Below are 18,965 nucleotides of genomic sequence, written 5' to 3'. Positions count from 1 at the left end.
TCACTTATTGTTCTGGTACTATTTTAACAGAGCAGTTATAGCACAGACATTTCTCCATTTTTCATCAAAAAAGAAAAGCTCAAGTCATTTTGGTTAGCTCATCCAACAGCCAACATTCACAGCACGATTGAGTCAGTCTTGCCTATAATGAACCTGTTTGGTTACCGGGCCAATAAAAGGTATCTTATTAATGCCACCTTCTGTCTCCCATGAAACTGCTGAGCACATCCCAACGCCATGTACAGCTGTGTGCAAGATGCAAACCTAGGTCGAATCCACAGTACTCATTCTAAGTCGCATGTTCCCCGCATTCCCCACGCAATCCCGAGTGCCGGTCACATTACCTCATTAAACAGACGCATTTCATTCGCATTTCTCCCGAATATGTGGTCACAGGTTTTCAACGGGAGTTTCACGGTGGCCGTGAACGGGCCAATGCGCAATTTACGCGTTTTTTTTAAAAACCACCCCCCTTCCTGTCTCTCCAGCCGTTCCGAGAGTTCCTATTGGCTGATTCAACTTGCAAGTGCTCCGTAGTCTGCAAAAGACTGTTTTTGACTTCATAGCATTGGATTTATTGATTATGCTGTTTCTGAATCAAATCTGGTAGTTTGAAAAATCATTTTGGGGTGAATCCATCCTCAGAACGGACTCACGAAACTTCCTTGTTAACTGTTTTTTATTTTTTTTATTTTATATTACTGTAATATCGAAATTATGAAATATCGAAATAATGACACTCCAAGGAAGTGAAACTTCAGTAAAATTCAGGCACTGAACTGTCCTGCATAGGAAATGCCCACGAAAGCTTCCCACATGCTTCCAAATTTCCAAAAAAGAAACGGGAGAGAGCCATCAGTGCTGCCAGTGGGGGAAAGAGAGGCATCATTATCTTCAACGATGTTTCTTTATAAGGCAAGATCGAAATAACGGAAAAGTGCGCTCAAAAATAAAAAAAATGGGCAGGGAAAAAAAGGTCCCGCCCAAAAAGCGGTTTTTGAGCGGCCGTGTGACCGGAGGGACGCGCGAGAAAGACGGATTGGAAGCAGGAATGTGAACGAAGAGGAAAAAATCGCGGATTGGAGGCAAACGGAAGATATCCGATAAACATGCGAGGTAATGGGGGTGAATGTGGATTCGACCCTTCTTGCAGGTATGCATATATGGTGCAAGAGTGGCCTTGGCTGCTGCAGGTCCAGGAGACAATGGGGGTAAGCAGGGCTTTTTTTCAGCAGGAACGTGGGGGAACGGAGTTCCGGAACCTCTTGAAACTGGTCACATGGCCGGTGGCCCCGCCCCCTGATCTCCAGACAGAGGGGAGTTGAGAATGCCTTCCACTCTGCTTGGTGGTGCGGAGGGCGATCTCAACTCCCCTCTGTCTGGAGATCAGGGGGCGGGGCCACCAGCCATGTGACCATTTTCTCCGAGGGCAACCCACTGAGTTCCACCACCTTTTCCCCCCGAAAAAAGCCCTGGGGGTAAGGCTATGATAGTCACTTCCTGTGCCATCACTAGCTAAGAGAAAACGTAGCGCCCCCTAAAGCCTGGCAGCACCACCAACCAGAGCTTGGTTTGAGCCGAGCCATGACGAGCAGTGCAGGTGGCAACCAGTGCAGGCCATGCCTATCACCTCTCACCCTGCTGATGGCTGGGAAATTAATGGCGCTGTGGAGGATGAAGGAAGAGAGAATGCAATTGCTCTGCCCTCCATTTCCCATCCTTGGAAGGGGACGGGTGCACAGCTTCCTTTCCTAGCTTTGGTGTGTTGAGTCTTACAGCCCTCCTGCAAAAGAATTATAATCCTCTTTGGGGCCATTACCCACAGTTTGAGAACCGCTGAGCTATGGTGATCCAGGACCAATAATAGTGTAGTGGCAACCCTTCACCCTGTCTGTATGGAGCTCACCTATGAGAGAAAAGCCTTTTCCTGAACTTTTTTTTCAACGGATGCAGCAAGTCTGCTGTAGGATCCATTAAGGCCCGCTGGTTTGCACACATGTAGAGCTGCAAACCATGAGAAAGGCAGGCCGCCAGAACTGTTTTATGGAAATCAAAAGGGATGCTAGTCAACTGCCCAAAGGACCATCCCGGGCCAGACACCCCCACCCCCCCTCCTTTAATGGCCTGTCTATGCCCTATCTAAGGTCTGCTCGTACTACGCACGCGTACGAGCAGATCGTGCACAGCTTGCTCCTTGAGCAGCCACAAGAATTTCGTTGGAGAGTCCAAAGGGCACCTGCAGGACGGGCCCATGGTGGCCGTCAAAGGCCCTGTTGAGTAGCTGCCTGTTGATTAGTTAGCTGCCCATTTTCAAACCCAAACAAAAAACCCTGCAGCACCTTAAAGAGAAACAGAATTTATTTCAACGTGATCATTTGTGGGTCACGTTCACAGCCCAAGTGGATTAATACAGCCACCCCTTTGCATTTCCAAACTCTCCTCTGCCTCCTCCTCCCTTCCATTCCAAAAATTGCATTATTGTTGTTGTTGTTGGTGGTGGTGGGGAGCTAGTCTGATTGCATGATTGATATAGAGGGGTCGGAAAACAGAGGGGGGAATGTTTGGAAAGCAGAAGAGGAAACGGAATGGGAAGAACTATAAATCACTTGAAGGGGAAATGGACTTGGAGGGCAAGGTCTTGGGAGGAAATTCACTTGTTTATTTACTGGGAAATAATTTTTTTACTGCAGTGATCAAGTGTTTGGGGGCCCAGATCCCACTTTTGCCTCACATCCAGGCATATTCCATATCTCCACCTGGCTCAGCCACCTGTTTTCTACAACAGCCCGCTGAACTTTACAATCAAGGCATGAAGGCAACAGCTCCCCCGTTCTGTGTGTCATGTACCCCATCTGTAAAATGGGCAGGTATTTTCTGGAAAGGAATCTGCCTGCTACCTTCTTTAGATTATACAAAGATCACACAGCTGTAGTTTGTGGCGTAGTCCCCTTACTTGTGGCATCTGTGCTAAATGCAGGTCGCTTATTGCCTACTTTCTGGTAACCACAAAGCCACAGCCTGTTCTACACTAATTTATGAAGGCCTGAGAATAGCCCTTTTCTGACATTACGTTCCTGGTGCCAGTGGCGTAGTGCGGGTTGCCAGTGCCCCAGGCAAGGCAAGTCTTGTGCCTACCTGGTGTGTTTTCTCCCACATGTGCAAAGTGCGTGTGCGCACTCCTGGGCCCAAGCGATGATGTCACTGGGAAGTGACATCATCGCGTAAGGTACGGACACCCCCAGGAACGCTCCCATGCTCTGTGGGTGCCCCATCCTGCCCGATTTGGGCGTGCACCTCCCTGCTCCTTACCTGGCAACAGGCCACCTCCACACCGCTGCTGCCAGCTTGGCTTGAGCCACCAGCTCGGTGCACTCCTTGGCCAGCAGCTGCTGCAGCAGCTCAGTGCCCAGCAAGCTGGCCGCCCCATCAGTGCGCAGACAGCCAGGGCAGCATGGGCATCCCTACAGACACGGCGCAGTCTCTCCTCAGCCTCTCCATTTTGTGCCCCTACGAATTCTGCGCCCGGAGCAACCACCCCTCTGCCCCCCCCCACTACACCACTGCCTGGTGCTATAACCATGTGCACAAATGAATGAACAATATTCTATATTGGTTTTGCTACACTGTTGTCCTGTTCCTATCTGTAATTTTAACCTTACTCTGTATGGACTCGTTTCTGTATTTAAAATTTTATATATATGCCAATAAAGGCTTGCTTGGCTTAAACGCAACATGTGATTCTCACACTGCGATCACTCTTTCTTTGAAAAGGGCAAAGGGTGGATTTTCCACCTTGGTACATGCATATCAGTCCCAAAGTTAGAATATACATATATTGTCTCTTTCAGAAGAAACAACTACAGAATTTGGTGAGGGGGGGGGGGGAGGAAACTACAATCTCTTGTATTGGGAGTGTAATATGTAGTGCCTTTGTCCCACAAACACCGTCATTTTTTATGGGACTTTTACTCTGCAACGCCCTGCTGGTGGGAACAGCTTGGTAGACTTAGGGCTCCCCTAATTCTGAAGGGGCAAGCAGCCACTGGTGGAGAGAGATTTTTGCACTACCTCCTTGGGACAGGGCAGTCTATTCTATCCCTCTCAAAATCCAGCATTTCTCTCAGCAGTACTTAGATGGGGGGCCATTATCATCCTGTGCTAACACCTTCGTATTGTGAGGGAACACGGGATGCCCCCCCCTGCTTCCTGCTGCCCTCGGAATCCTGCACTCATGCTCGGGCCGCCAAGCTCCAATTGGTAGCTGGAGATCTTCCAGAATTAGGACTCATCTCCAGGCCACAGAGATGAGTTCCCCTGGAGAAAATGGCTGCTTTGGAAGGTGAACTCCGTGGCATTGTACTCTGCTGAGGTCCCTCCCCAAACCCTGCCCGCTCCAGGCTCCACCCCTAAAATCTCCAGGAATTTCACACCCTGCTCTCTGCACCAACCCTAGTGATGAATATTGCGTGCTGCCCCAATAGCTTGAGCCAATATTCTACTTCTCTCCACCATAAATCCTGATAAAACTCCAGCCCTGCCCGCGGAGAACCTATCCCCTGGTTCTAGGAACCGCACCCAGTTTGCAAACTCCTTCCTCTCACCCACCACCCTGCTCGCAACAGCCTCAGCACTGGGGGGTGTGATTCAGAGCAGAACAACAAATTGCATTTCTAAAAATTGTTCTGCTGTACAACAGCCTCCAAGGCCTGAGAATTGCAAACACGCTGCCCTCTCACTTCTCCAATTTATCTCCGACTTAGCCCATGTTGGGAGCGGTGGGAAGAATATATATAGCAACAGACAAGGAAGTGATGGAGCGATTTTGCAAAGCACATTTAAGCCTTTGCAAGCTCACATACGGCTTTTGCGCCATTTACTGCAAACCTAATAGAAATCCACTCTAACCAAGCTAGAGAAATCACTGACACAGTGAAGATGGCGCAGAGATGTGTTACTAAAAAGTAAAAACGAAGTGTGCAGCATCCACTGTGGCCCTTCCCATGCAGACTGCACACATGCACACACCAACTGCAGTCATGCGCTATACCATACCACCATCAGAACAAAACATCACCCTTTTTGATTGCACGTTCCACAAAATACATGCAAAGTCTCTCCACATTCCCAGGGGCAGCTTCTCACTTGCCGTGGGTTTTCTGGCTATTCAGCCTGCGAGGATCAGATCCGTGTTGGCCATCTGTAACTCTGCATCAAGCCAAAGTGGTGTCTGGTTTTTATTTCTGCACTCACAAAAATGCCCCATGTCTGCTGTGGGCTTTCTGAGGGAAGACAATGTGTCTCTCTACACGAGACATCTCACACAGTGAAGGGAGAGGCACTGTTAGCCGGGAACTGTAGTTTAAAAAGACAGAGCTGAAGCCTCTGCCAATTTTGCCTCTTTACGAGAGGGTAGTTTAAAAAGGCCGAGCCTGCAGAGACAAGGCCGTATTATTCATAAGGCTGACTAGGCTGAAGCCCAGGGGCCCCACAGGGACTAGGGGCCCGTCAATTTTTTTTGCTCAGGCACACCCCCACATAAATTACAATTAACTGATTCTTTATTAACCTCTATTAATAAGATAATTAACTGCTCCCTTATTGGAGTGAAGCAAATTGTCTCTTATATTAAAACAATAATCCATAAATTATATATTTTTAATAAATAATAAAAATGTTATTCATTTAAAATATTACAGTATTGAACAATTATACCCCCAAAATGTGCTTTCCTGAAGAGTTCTACTCGCACAATAAGACCTTAATACTAATTCCTTGAGCTATTTTAAAAATGGAAGAGCAAATGCCATTCTAACATCTCCAGTTGTTCAAATGCAGGCAAATGGGAAATTTAGCTTGTGCTAGAAAGCCTTGAAAACCATCCCTTCCCTCCAGTCAAGCTCACATTTCCTACAACGAAGGATGGGAAGTATTCTTGAAGCCGCCTGCCTTCCCCAAAGAGCTGCTGCAGCTATAATACTCTAACGAGTTCCAGGCCTAACGATGTTAGAATGTCACGCCCGCTACCATGTTTTTCTTCCAATAGCCACAGTTAGCTGAAACCAAAGCTTGCAAACTGAACAGTTCCTTGGAAAGGTAAGGAAGGAAGGAAAAATCAAATGCATAATTATAGGATGGGGGAGACTTGTCTTGGCAGCAGTATGTGCGAAAAGGATCTAGGGGTCTTAGTAGACCATATACTGAACATGAGTCAGTAGTGTGGTATGGTAGCTAAAAAGGCTGTGTCAACAGAAGCATAGTGTCCAGATCATGAGAAGAGACGATATTGCTCTACTCTGCTCTGGTTAGACCTCACCTAGAGTACTGTGTTCAGTTTTAGGCACTATAGTTTAAGAAGGAGAGAGACAAGGTGGAACGTGTCCAGAGGAGGGCAACAAAGATGGTGACGGGTCTGGAGATCAAGTCCTATGAGGAAAGGTTGAAGGAGCTTGAAATGTTTGGCCTGGAGAGGTGACGACTGAGAAGTGATATGATAACCATCTTCAAATACTTGAAAGGCTGTCATATAGAGGATGGCCCAGAGTTGTTTTCCGCTGCCCCAGAAGGTTGGACCAGAATCAGCGGTTTGAAATTAAATCAAAAGAGGCCAGTTTGGCTAGGGATCCTGGAGGTGTTTTACCATCTTCTGGGCATGGAGCAGGGGTCACTGGGGCAGTCAGGGGGCGGGGGGGGGGGGGTAGTTGTGAATTTCTTGCATTGTGCAGAGGGTTGGACTAGATGACTGTAGAGGTCCCTTCCAACTCTATGATTCTAATACAGCATGGATTGAGAACTGTACAAAATAGCTTTGGAAAGTATTAAATGTTTGAGGAATAACTGAATATATACTGAGGAAGCTCTGGTTGGGAACTGATGCAGGGAATACTGCTAGCAGGGCGAGTGTCCAGGCTAAAGGAGTCAGAGCAGGAGTTGCCATCCTCCAGGTGAGGCCTGGAGTTTTCCTGGAATTACAATTTATCTCCAGACTACAGAGACCAGTTCTCCTTGGGGGGGTGGGGGGGTGGAGTCTATCCCAGATGAGCTCCCTCCCCAGGCACTGTCCCCAAATGTCTAAGAATTCCTTGAGTCGGAGTTAGCAAGCCTTATAATAATAACTATGCTTATATACTGCTCTTCTAGACTGATCAGTGCCCCACGCAGAGCGGTGAACAAGTCAGTGTTATTGTTATCCTCATAATACAGTTGAGGGGCGGGGGGAAGGAAGGTGGCATGGTATAGCCCGATCTTGTCAGCTCTTGGGAGCCAAGCAGGGTCTGTACTTGGATGGGAGACCACCAAGGAAGACTCTCCAGAGGATAGCAAACCACCTTTGCTTTTCACTTGCCTTAAAAGCCCCAGCAGGGGTCACCATAAGTCAGTTGTGACTTGATGGCACTTTACACACAATACAGCTGGGGCTGAGAGGAGTGGCTTATCCAAGGCCACCTGCTAAGCTCATGGCAGAAGTTAGATTCAAACCAGCAGAGTGCTGATTCACAGCCCAACCACTTAAACCACTATGCTACAGCAGTTCCCTGTAGGGAGAAGGTTATTATAAAGCTCCAAGTTTTCACTTACAAGTTCCATTCTTCAGACTATTTAACTTATGTGACAGAGCAGAGACTCTGATCCAAGCATCTCTATATACGGACTTGTTTGCACATAAAAATGATTACTGTAAACAAGTCTCCCCCCCCTCACCCCCAACACACGCTGGTTCATACTTTTTCTACCACCACATTCCTCTTCTACAGAATATTTTACTGGTCAAATCATTTCTCTCTAAAATGTGTGCTACTTCAGTACCTCTGGCGTATTTGTACAGGTGTAACCGATTGGAACTGTGTAAATAAGGATACAGGTGATGACTAGCATGGCTCAAAATCCACCTCGTTCGTCTTCTTCACTGCTTTGGCTGTTGAAGGTGAACAGAAGCAATGCAGGCACAGATTTCCCACACAAAGTGTAGGAGAGAGGACAGTCCATTTCCCCCAGTTCAATTGCATTTTCAAAATAGTTTTCTTCTAATTCTATAGATCTCCACTTTAAATGAAAGGATCTACACAGAGCCAATTTTCATATTAATTACATTAAAATGTAGCAAACGTTTACATATTTTTGCAAATCCGCAATAAATATTATGCTGTCATTCCAACCTAAAATAGCAATGCTGAGTCAAAACATTTTTTTAATCCAGTTAATTTAAAAATTCTTTACTACAGCTTTTCAAAAAGTTTAGCCTTTCCAATATACTCAAAGAACAATTTATGGATTTTTAGTTGCAAAATTGTTATGAAGGTTCTACACACTTAATCATCCCCCAGCAGACCATTATGGTACAAACACGAGTGAGAGATGTGTAGTCTGATCCTATGTTTACTTGGAAGCAAATCCCAGTGAATTCATGGTACTGTCTTCCCACGAGTGTAAATAACATTGCAGTCTCAGGTTTGCCCCTCAGTCCTCTAAATTTCTGTGATGCTGACCAGCTTTAAAACATGACCAGAGACAGTACTGTCACCTCTCGTTCAGTTTTAGACCGAGGCCCTTATGAGCCAAGAAATAAGATCTATAAACTTTTGAGACCATGAAAACAGGGCTGCGTAGGTGAGTCAACCCCAACGCGGATGTAGCCAGTGTGGAACAGTGGCTGGAACGTTTTATTTGAAACAGGGAGATCTAGATCCACATCTTAGTTCAGCCACAAATCTGGTTGGCTACTTTGGACTATTCATAACCTTTCGGCCTAACTCGTTTCACAGAGCTGTGAGGCCGGGGAGTCCTTGAGCTCTTAGGAAGAAGGGCACAATTACAATGCAATAAAAATAAGCACATTGTGAAATGTATACACCGCCATAAATTAAGGCAGACAGTCAAACGGCAAATATCACAGCACTAAGGACAAACATTTCCATAGAGTGGATTTTTCGATAGCTGCAGTTCAGGAGACTGTTCTTTTAGACAGAACCTTGCTTAATGGTTATTGGGGTGCAGTTGTGTTGATGTTCAGTCTACGGGCCTTAGGAAGACATACCCTACTCCTCTAGCAAGATTCTTAAAATGTCACATACTACGAATCTGTGGCTTATGTCTAAACTACATTATTGTAAGGATGTTTACATTTTGATAATGTCTACCAGAGCTACATAAACCAAAAATGACATAGTTTCAGGTAGGCAGCTGTGCTGGTCTGCAGTAGAGGAGCAAGCTCGCAGTCCAGCAACTCCATAAAGACCGACAAGATTTCCAGGGTAGAAGCTTTCAAGAGTCAAAGCTCCCTTTGTCAGATACAGGAACTGACATAGGAGTTCACCAAGTTAATCTGCAGCACTATCCAAAGCTACTATTCAAAATATTAATGCTTTCAAGAAACTATCAATGAGTTCTTTCCAGGCAAAATAGATTCTGAATCTTACCATCGTAACACAAACTACACAAAAACAACTCGCACTTGTACTGTCATCAGAACAAGTAGAAGAGACGGTGACACACCACTTACTTTGTATCCGCCATAAGTAAAAAGTTATTATATGACATTCACATGTTGGGTGGAGGGAGAAGAAAGATTATTGATTCCTGTGTAAAAACCCACAGAACTTAACTCTCTGACATTTTCTGTAGTGAAATTCTTCTTCAGAGGAAACTCTAATTTTTAAAAACTCTCTCTCTAAATTGAAACAAAAAAATCGAGGCTGTCTCTGCGCTTATGTGGGAACACAAATTAAGGCACGTAGGGAAACATACAGAAAACAAAGTTTCCAATGCCCGGTCTCAAACAGAATGAACATTTAGCAAAACTTTGTATGGGAAATTAATTATTAACCATATCCCTGATGCAGAGACTCACATATTTTATTACTGCAAGTCTATGCTGAAGAGTAAGTTTGCTGCATCCTTTTTTAATTTTTAAAATGATCAACAATTCTTTAGGGATGTTTTTACAGTGTAAAGACCCCAAATCCATCTATGAACGGGTGCCTGAAGCCATATTTTGCAAATTATTATTATTATTAAGAGAAACATTTACAAGTTTTCATTTTCTGGTCCAGTATTACAAACTGAACCCTTTCTCAAGCCTCGATAAACAGGAAAATCAAAATATTAAATTGTACCTGGCGTCCGCTCTTTCCGTGCACCTTCCTCCGTCTCCCTCTCCCTCCCCTCCCACAGGCAGCTTGGCAATGGAATGCCCTTCAAATCTATGGCTGACTGCTTTGGGTAAATGTTTTACAAGACACTAAACAACCTTCTGTCCCACCCTCCATGCAAACACCATGGAACACAGAGCCGAACGGTAACAAAGAAGCCATGTACAGCGTACAGGGAATACAAAAGCTGCGACACAACCAGATTCCAGATTTTGTCCTGGTACACTCGTCTAATCAGCCTTCATAAGGATGGGAGTGGAGAGGGGGGTATATCACAGACTGTTATGAAGCATAAATCATTATAAGTTTCCCCCTTTATTGTTAATTTCTAAACTCTCCACCAGCCTGGGCGTGTTGAACGGGGAAAAACTGACAGGGAGCAGCTAATAAAAAACAGTATTTGATTTCTAAATAAATCTCCAATATGGAGATGGAGACATTCCAGTAAAGTTGCATTTTTTAAAAGCACAACAAATTGAATTGGACAAGGGTGTGTGTGGGGGGCGGGGAAGCAGAAGTGTGTAGGGGAGAAATCGCAAAATGTTCAACAAAATGTTCAAGTTGACCAATACATACGTACAAATCCCGTATCAACAGCTTTCCTCTACGGAAGTTGGCCTCCTTCTGTCCCCACTTTTCACCATCTACTAAAAGTTAAAGTTCTACTAGTCTCAAACCAGAGCTTTTGCATTCCATTCAAGTTAAAAATTACAGAAGGATGGAGAGCAGAAACCAGAGAAGCATCTGTGTGGACAACGTACTTCCTACGCCTACCAAAATGCACTGACCTGAAAGCAGACAATTCAACTCAGAAAAGTATACAGGGCAAGTTTATAAGGATTTTATTTATTTCTCCCCAATGGAAACCCAAAGTAGTTTACATCATTTTTCCCTTCTCCATTTTATACTCACAACAACCCTGCGAGACAGGTCCAAAGTCACCCAGTGAGCTTCCCTGGAAGACTGGGGATTGATTCTCTGACCCGATTCTCCCAGATCCCAGCGTGAGACCCTAACCACTGCACTACAATGTAAGGGGAGGGGGCAAATAGTAACTGTGGAAATGCACAAAAATGAGCACCAGGACAAGAAGGAACAGAAGGGGAGGGGGATGAAACCCAGCAAGAAAATCTGTATAGGAGGGGGCAGCAATAGCTGCACATGGTTTACCACTGCAGTTGTGCACTCTGGGAAGCAACCGTGTCTGAACCTGGCTGGAGGCAACTGGATCCAAATCTCGAACCAGAACAGGTTCTCCAACCTCGGGTGTCCCAAGTAACTTGCTGGAACTGAGCTGGAGCCGGAAGCAGGGTTTGAAGCAGGTAGAAGTTGCCCTTCTCTCCGGGAAGCAAGGGCAAAAGGCCAGGCTCACAGGCGTCATGCCATGCCTGGTGAGTCCTCAAGCTTCATAGGGTCAGCTGATTACAGGCCACACCCTCATTTCCTCAGGGCTCCAAGAACAGAGCATGCACAGATCCTCAGGCCGTGCAATTCGGGGTTCAAGAACTGGAGACTTTGACACATTGTGAGGGACCTACAAGGACAGGTTGGGGGAGGGAATCTCATTGAACCCTCGTTCCCTCCCCTGAAATCTCCCATAGCCGTCCCGTTTCCCTGCTTCCTTCTTTCCACCAACCAGCTAACCTGTCTTTATCTTCACTCCTTTCTTCAGCTTTCCCACCTTCCTTCCCCCTGGCAGCCTCTACTCAGGGAAACTAAGGCCCTGTTGTGTGCCGGATGGGACTCTGCAAGGACCGGGGGGAGGGGGCATCTCACTTTCCCCACACCCCCATCTTTCCTCTCCTTCCCACTAGGGATGTCCAGTCCCTTCAGGGCCAAAACAGGTCCAAGGTCCCCCCAAGGGGGGGCAGAATGCGCGGGGGGCAGTGAGGTACTTACTCCTCACGTGCCTGCTTCCCTGGGATGCCATACTTCTGCACTCCCCTGAGGTGCCTTTACCCTGTCAGACAGATGAACGGGATCAGGGGGCGGTAGATGGGTCAGGGGCTGGCAACCCTACTGCCCAACCATCCACCCACCCACTGACCTTTTCTCCCCCCTCCCCTGCCATCTTCAGCTATATTTTTATTTATTGACTTCATTGTATTCCATCTTTCTCCACAGTTGGAATACAAAGCAGCCTACATCATTCTCTTCCCCTCTATTTTACCCTCACAGCAACACTGTGAGGTAGGTTGAGAACATGCCACTGGCCCAGAGTTACCTAGTGAGTTTCCACAGCACCTAGTCTGAAACTCTAACCACTAACCAAACAGGCTTTTGTGGGGTGATTGTTGTTGAACAGTAGCAAGCAGCTAGGGTTGTCAGTGCCAGGTCGGGAAATTCTTGGAGATTGGGGGGGGTGGAGCCTGGAGAGGGAAGGGGCTGGGGAGGGAAGGACCTCAGTGGGGCAGAATGCCAAAGAGTCCCCCCTCCAAAGCAGCTCTTTTCTCCAGGGGAACTGATGACTCTTGTCTGGAGATCAGTTGGCATTCCAGGAGATCTCCAGCCATCACCTGGAGGCTGGCCATCTTACAGAAGCCGCATGGCATTCCCAAACCCCAGGAATCTCCAAAGGGTGAAGAATTAGTGGTGCATAGATATTACTGGGAATAACATATTTTAAACATTCTTAATCACCGCAAGCATCAGGACTGAAATATTTATCATCATCACTGCTTCTAGATTATAGCTTACTTCCAAACCAACCATTTCTACCACTGCCCTTTTAATAAGTGGCAAATGACCAGTTATCATGATTAGAGATGGGCATGAACAGCAATACGAGCAAAAAAAAAGCCACGAACAGCCCAATCTGCTGTTTGCGAACAAGCTGTTCGTGAGGCCCCATTCTAAACGAACAGGTGGTCGTTGCAAGCCTCATTCGTTGCTGTTTGTTGCTGTTCATCAAGCCAGTCTGGCACCTGCAATCAATTCCCTTGGCAACTTAGGCAGGGATTGTCTGAACTCTGCCTGAACTCCTGCTGTTGCCCTGGAAACCCCAATCTAAGCCCAATTTAGCTTGATAGGCAGGTTTTCCTTTCAAGTGTGGAGCTCCATATTTGTTACAAGGGAGTGAAGAGCAGGGTGGAGGGGGGCTCCCAGCTCTGGCTTTGCAGACAGTGGAGAGGGAGAGAGACAGCTGCTGTTGGCATTTTGATAGAGAGAGTGCATTGGAGCTTGAATTTTCTTAGTGTGTGGTGGGATAGGGATTTATCCCTTCAGGTTCCAGGGCTGCTGCCAGGCTCTGGGCCAAGCTATTATTTATTACTGGTACCTTTCCTGGTGCCTGCTCAGGTCAGGTTTCTGAGAGTGGTGCAGTAGGGATCTTGACCAAATTTGGATGATGGCTGGAGGAGAGCTTGCTGGCCCCCACGAACATCCAACCACGAACTTGTTTGTGAACCTGTCATATTCGTAAATGTTCGTGAGTCCCTGTTTATGGATGTCAACGAACAACAAACATCAACATCATGTTCGTTTTTTTTCTGTTCGTGCCCATCTCTAATCATGATGTCTTCTAATCTATTTTTATGGGATTTCCATACAAAATATTGGCTTGAGTTCCATCTGTGCATGAAGCATTCTTGTTGTTGCCAAGTCCTCTTACCCTCCCAGCGGGGTGGGGAATGGGGGACCTGGCACTCGCCATGGAGCTATGTGCATATGTGCTCCCAGAGGGGGCACAAGGCTGTCACCTCCAGAAGCGACATCATTGCACGCTGGCCTGGAAGTTTTTTGCCTCCTGGGCTCCATTTTCAGTTGCCACAGTTTCGGCACTCCTCCCTCATTATGCCAGGACATTTGTATTCATCGTTGTGTGTGAACAGGGCAACATGCACATTTTCAAGCATCAGCAGACACAAACATGTACCCTCAATTTGGATTTTGGTTTGTATATACTAAAGCTGGAAAATATGTACTTTGCCCTACTGGCACAAAATGGCGAACATGTGTATCAAAAGAATCATGTATAGTGTGCCCTCCTAGTACATGAAGTGGAAATGCCAAAATCATAATGACTGAAAAGGGTATTTCAACATTATTTTAAACAGATGTTTTGTTGTAATAAGCTATCTTGAATTCTCTAGGCCGAATCCAGCCTGCTTTTTCAGTCAGTCTAAGCTCCTCCTTCCTACAGCCCTCCAATTGCACCTGGCCTCTGTCCCTGCATTTCCCATGATCCTCAGCATAAGCTTTTTGGTGGTCAACAACAACAACAACAACAACAACAACAACAACAACAACAACAACAACAACAACAACAACAACAACATTTGATTTATATACCGCCCTTCAGGACAACTGGAGACCCCTTCTTTCTTTTTTCACCAGTGGAAAAGCTGGTTGAATAACAGCCCCATATTTTGTGGGGGGGAATTGCCTAAAAAATTCTTCAAACTAATAATGATCTGGTGCAAATATATGTGAAAATTATAACCTGCAAAGGAGCTTGCATTTCCTTTTAGAAGACTAACATATGGAAGTGAGAGAGAGGTGGGAAGCCAAAGAGGAAAATATTTGTTTAGAAAATTTGCAAGCCGCCCCTCCAGACCTCCTGCTAGAGGGGTCTCACAGTTAAACAGTAATCATTTTAAATATCAATAAGAAAAAACCCAGAATCAATAAAATCAATTACCAATAAAATATTACCTGTCAAAGGGCTTTAAAAGAGAGCGGTATAAAAAGATGTTGATAAAACAGTCCATAGGCCAGGAACTGACCATAAACCAGCTGAAAACGATGGCACCCCCTGGTTAAACACCTGGGGAAAGAGGGATGTTTTGGCCTGGGGCCTAAAAGAAAGGAAGGCAGTTGCCACAGGGAGTCTCAGGACGAGGGTGGGCATTCCAAAAAGCGAGACACTTGCACCAAAAAAGCCGTCTTCCACGTAACAGAAGTTAGCATTGTTCAAGGCTTTCACTAATATAGCACTAATGTAATGTGATTTACAATGCAATTGTAAACACAGCTACGCCCTTCTAAACCCGCTGAAGTCAGTTTACCTTGACAGATGTAACTCTGGTTAGAATTCTACAGTTGAAGCTCAATCATTGCCACATATGCAAATGTAACGATCAGTTTCAATTATAATACTGAAGATTACACTAGAAAACTCTGGGTCCTATCTGTCAACTTGTGATCAGCTGCCTTCAATTTTATTTATTTATTTACATTGTTTATAGTCTGCCTTTCTCACTGAGACTCAAAGTGGATTACACCATGTAAATCAATGTGATCAGCATCTGGGACCACAGGGTATTTGCAAAAGCTCTCTTTTCTCACCTCACCAAAGATTTTTAGCCCACTGAAGACCAAAATGTTTCCTGGGCAACTCTTTGTGTATGTTTCAAATTTCTCCTCTGTCATGCTTAGGCAAGGAACCAGAAAAGGAGTTTTGTTATTAATGTGCCAACAGCAGAGAGAGGTCTGACTCGCCTTATCTGAGCGGTCCCAGAACCAACCGTGTCCCGGAGCAAAGATTTTTCAAAGGTCAGTTTAGCACATGAATGTTTACTAATAACGCAGTGAGGAAGCTGTTCTCTGAGGCACTTGGGATACCCCATGCCAGCATCATTTACCATGAAAAACTGTAATCCCAGAATACTTTTGCAAGAAGCAAAATTAATTGGGGGACGGGGGCTTTAATTCAAAAATACAAGTGCTCTCCAAAAACCACTCAACGCTCTTGTTTTCATTGTCAAGAACAAGTAGAAACTGCACCTTTAACTTGCCTGCAGTTGAGAACTGCTGTTGCACAACCTCTCCTTCACTGAAACTGGCCAGCCTGCTCTTGCATGTGCTCTGGTATTACCCCATCATCCCACACGGGGTCACATTTTGAGCAATACCTCCAGGACTCTCTGGAAAAGCCCAGCACAGGAGGGGTGAGGATGCTTTTAGTTTTCTGTGGGGACAAGGAGCTTGCTGTGCACAGTTGCCTTTTAAAAGGGTAGTAGCAGCTATGCTGAGTCTTGCTGCTATAGGATTATAAAAATGAACTCAAAAAAATTTCCCAGGACAAACATTAGAGGAGCGCAGATGTCTTGCGTATGTTCTTGTCGGGTGGGAGGGGGCGTTATTTATATCAGTAATGCGGTATAGGATAGATGCCACCCATTGTAAGCCACTCTGAGCCCGTTTGTGGGGAGAGGTATAAGCTGAGTAAAATAAATAAATAAATAAATAAATAAATAAATAAATTTCCCCCAGCCTCTGTCCCTCAAAAGGGCTCTCAACTTTATCAATTCACAGACCTTCCATTGTCATGACTATTCAGCCCTAAAACTGTGTTTTACGACCTAGTGAACACATGTGCGCCCTGCACAAACATGCAAACATTTATTTGAACGAAAGAGATTAAACACATACACACTTTAAAAATAAATCTGAGGACGAGTATCCAGATAACTGTGGGGTTTAAACAATTTCTGTACCTGTACATGAGTTGAAGAAAGTAACGTAAGAATTCGTCAATGCATATACAAAGAAAAATCAAGGGCACGCTGTGCACAGATCCTGCATCGCACTTTGCACATGATCTGCCTGCACTTTCCACCAGCACAACTGAGGGCCAAGCTACAGGTGACGAATTGCACTTGAATGGCAAGTGAACAGACCCACGTGTATTCCTCCCTGTTCACTTGCACTCCACTTGCACTCCACTCGATCACGTACGCTTGCCATTCAAGTGTAATTCGTCACTTGTGGCTTGGCCCATAGACGGGGAGTGAGTGCAAGTGCCCAGGCCCTGCCGCCATGGGGTTGCCAGCTCACAAACTTGGCACCTAGCTATACAGTTTTTCTTGCTAGGATGCCCAACCTGAAGGTGGGGCCTGGGGTTTTCCCAGGATTACAACTGATCTCCAAACTACAGAGAACAGTTCCCCCAGCTGCCTCTCTGGCATCACACACACACACACACACACACACTGACTTCCTCCTCTCCCCAGGCTCTGCCTTCCAAATCTCCAGGAATTTCCCATGCCGGAGTTGGGAACCCCATCCCTCCCTGTGACTGGGAATGTTCCAAAAGCAGCCTTCAGGATCACAGGGACAGCAACTACACATACACACTTCCTCCGCAAGAAAATGCCGTGTCCATGACATGAAGGCAGGTCAGTGTACTTGCTCCAAAGTACAAACACTTGCCGAAGGCACATCCAGTGCATGTGCAGAGGGCTCCTGTGTACAGGGAAACTGCGGTTTGGCTGGGTGGGGGTATGTTTTTGTAGAACCTTTTGGGGGGGGGTGCGTGCACAAGTGCATGTTTGTGTGAACAAAAAGGTATGAGATTGTTTAGATAAATAAAGTGATCGACACGGAGCTGTGCAGCATATTTTATGCTTCTGGGTTTTGAATGGTTGTGAAACATAAAGGTAAATGTTTTTATGATTTTTTTTTTACTTTGTGAGCCACCTTGGGCAGATCTCTGAGGAGGTGGCAAATAAATGTTAAACAAAATAAAGGCCTCTGCATTTGACACAAATCAGGAAGTTTGAAGGTGGCCAGACTCTGACTTCTCATTGGTAATGAGGGGATAGCGCCAGCTTTTGAGCACTTGGGAAAATGTTTATGTATGTATGTATGTATGTATGTATGTATGTATGTATGTCAGCTGTAGTCCGTCTTTCTCACTGAGACTCAAGGCAGATTACACAGTGTGAGATTAGTATAGTCAATATCAAGGACATTTCCATAAAGCAATGCCATAGGGTAAATAAACACAAGTTTACAAAGATGTAGCCTTAGCAAGAATCCAATACAGAGCTGAAGGAATGCTAAAGCAGAGCACAAGCTAGGGCTGACATTAGACAACATGAAGTACAAGTAGCTCATAGGAGCACATATTTAAAGTACGTAAAGTGACATATTGTCCCTAGCTCATTAGTGAACCCCACCCCCTACAATACAGCCCTCCTGTCTGAGTAAAAAGCCTTTTTGAATCATTCCGTTTTGCACCATTTGTGGAAAGCCAGGCCATTCCAGAGTAGGGGCTGCCACAGAGAAAGCCGATGTACGGGCTGCTGTTGATTTTGCCCACATGCAGGCTGGCACCTGCAGGAGACCCTGTTCGGATGAGCGAAGCTACCATGGAGGGACATAGGGAGGGAGGCGGTCCCGTAGGTAAGCTGGGCCAAGGCCGTGAAGAGCTTTGTATGTGATAAGCAATACCTTGAACTGAGCACTTTTACCATGAAACATTACTACCAAAATGCCTAATAGGCAGCAGCCAAAGGATGTCCCTATATTTTTGAAGGGATCCTAAATTACTAACCTGAAGAAGGACCAAAAACCACACAAGGTCTCAGACTGTGCTATTATACACCAAGTTCACACTCTGCAAATGTGACTGATCTACCACCACCAGTAACCCAGAAAGGCACTCCTATCCACAGAACAACAACACAAAGTCCACCCTGGATTATTAACTATGCTTTAGTGCAATCATTGCATGAATATGTAGGCACAGTTGCTATAGTTTCTAAAGAAAGCACCAGTTTTTACAGAGGTTTTTGGCAATACGCTGTGAGCATTTAATGGCACTATCTAAGGCTGCATAAAATGAGGAGACGGTTAGCTGGGGACAGCAGTTTCTTTAGATGCCCAAGAATTATGCGAAAAGAGAGATTTGTTATAAAAAAATTTTAATAACATTTTTGTACACTCAATTTTTTCCCTAGTGCAGCTAGCTGTTAGATGTTAACCACAGGAGAGAAGCACTATTTTTATTTAAAGATTAACACTTAAGGGGGTAGAGTACGTGTGTCTGGACATTTTTGCAAGCATATATGAACATTGCATGTGAGATTCTTTCCA

General features: G+C 45.5%; 1 protein-coding gene across 5 annotated transcripts in view; it reads right to left on the bottom strand.

Annotated features, from left to right (window-relative positions):
* The window catches only part of RBM47 (RNA binding motif protein 47), a 103,742-nt gene that overhangs the window by 45,644 nt on the left and 39,133 nt on the right, over nt 1-18,965 (bottom strand). The window contains exon 1 of one of the 5 annotated variants that reach the window (XM_054990347.1): nt 10,110-10,149. The exons of the other annotated variants lie outside the window; for them this stretch is intronic. The gene's annotated coding sequence lies outside the window, so the exon portion shown is untranslated. Of the gene's footprint in view, nt 1-10,109; nt 10,150-18,965 lie in introns of those variants that run through there. 5 annotated transcript variants of the gene reach the window in all.

This window comes from Eublepharis macularius, chromosome 10, assembly GCF_028583425.1.
Source record: "Eublepharis macularius isolate TG4126 chromosome 10, MPM_Emac_v1.0, whole genome shotgun sequence".
Taxonomy (NCBI): domain Eukaryota; kingdom Metazoa; phylum Chordata; class Lepidosauria; order Squamata; family Eublepharidae; genus Eublepharis; species Eublepharis macularius.
This window is presented reverse-complemented; position numbering and strand designations above follow the sequence as displayed.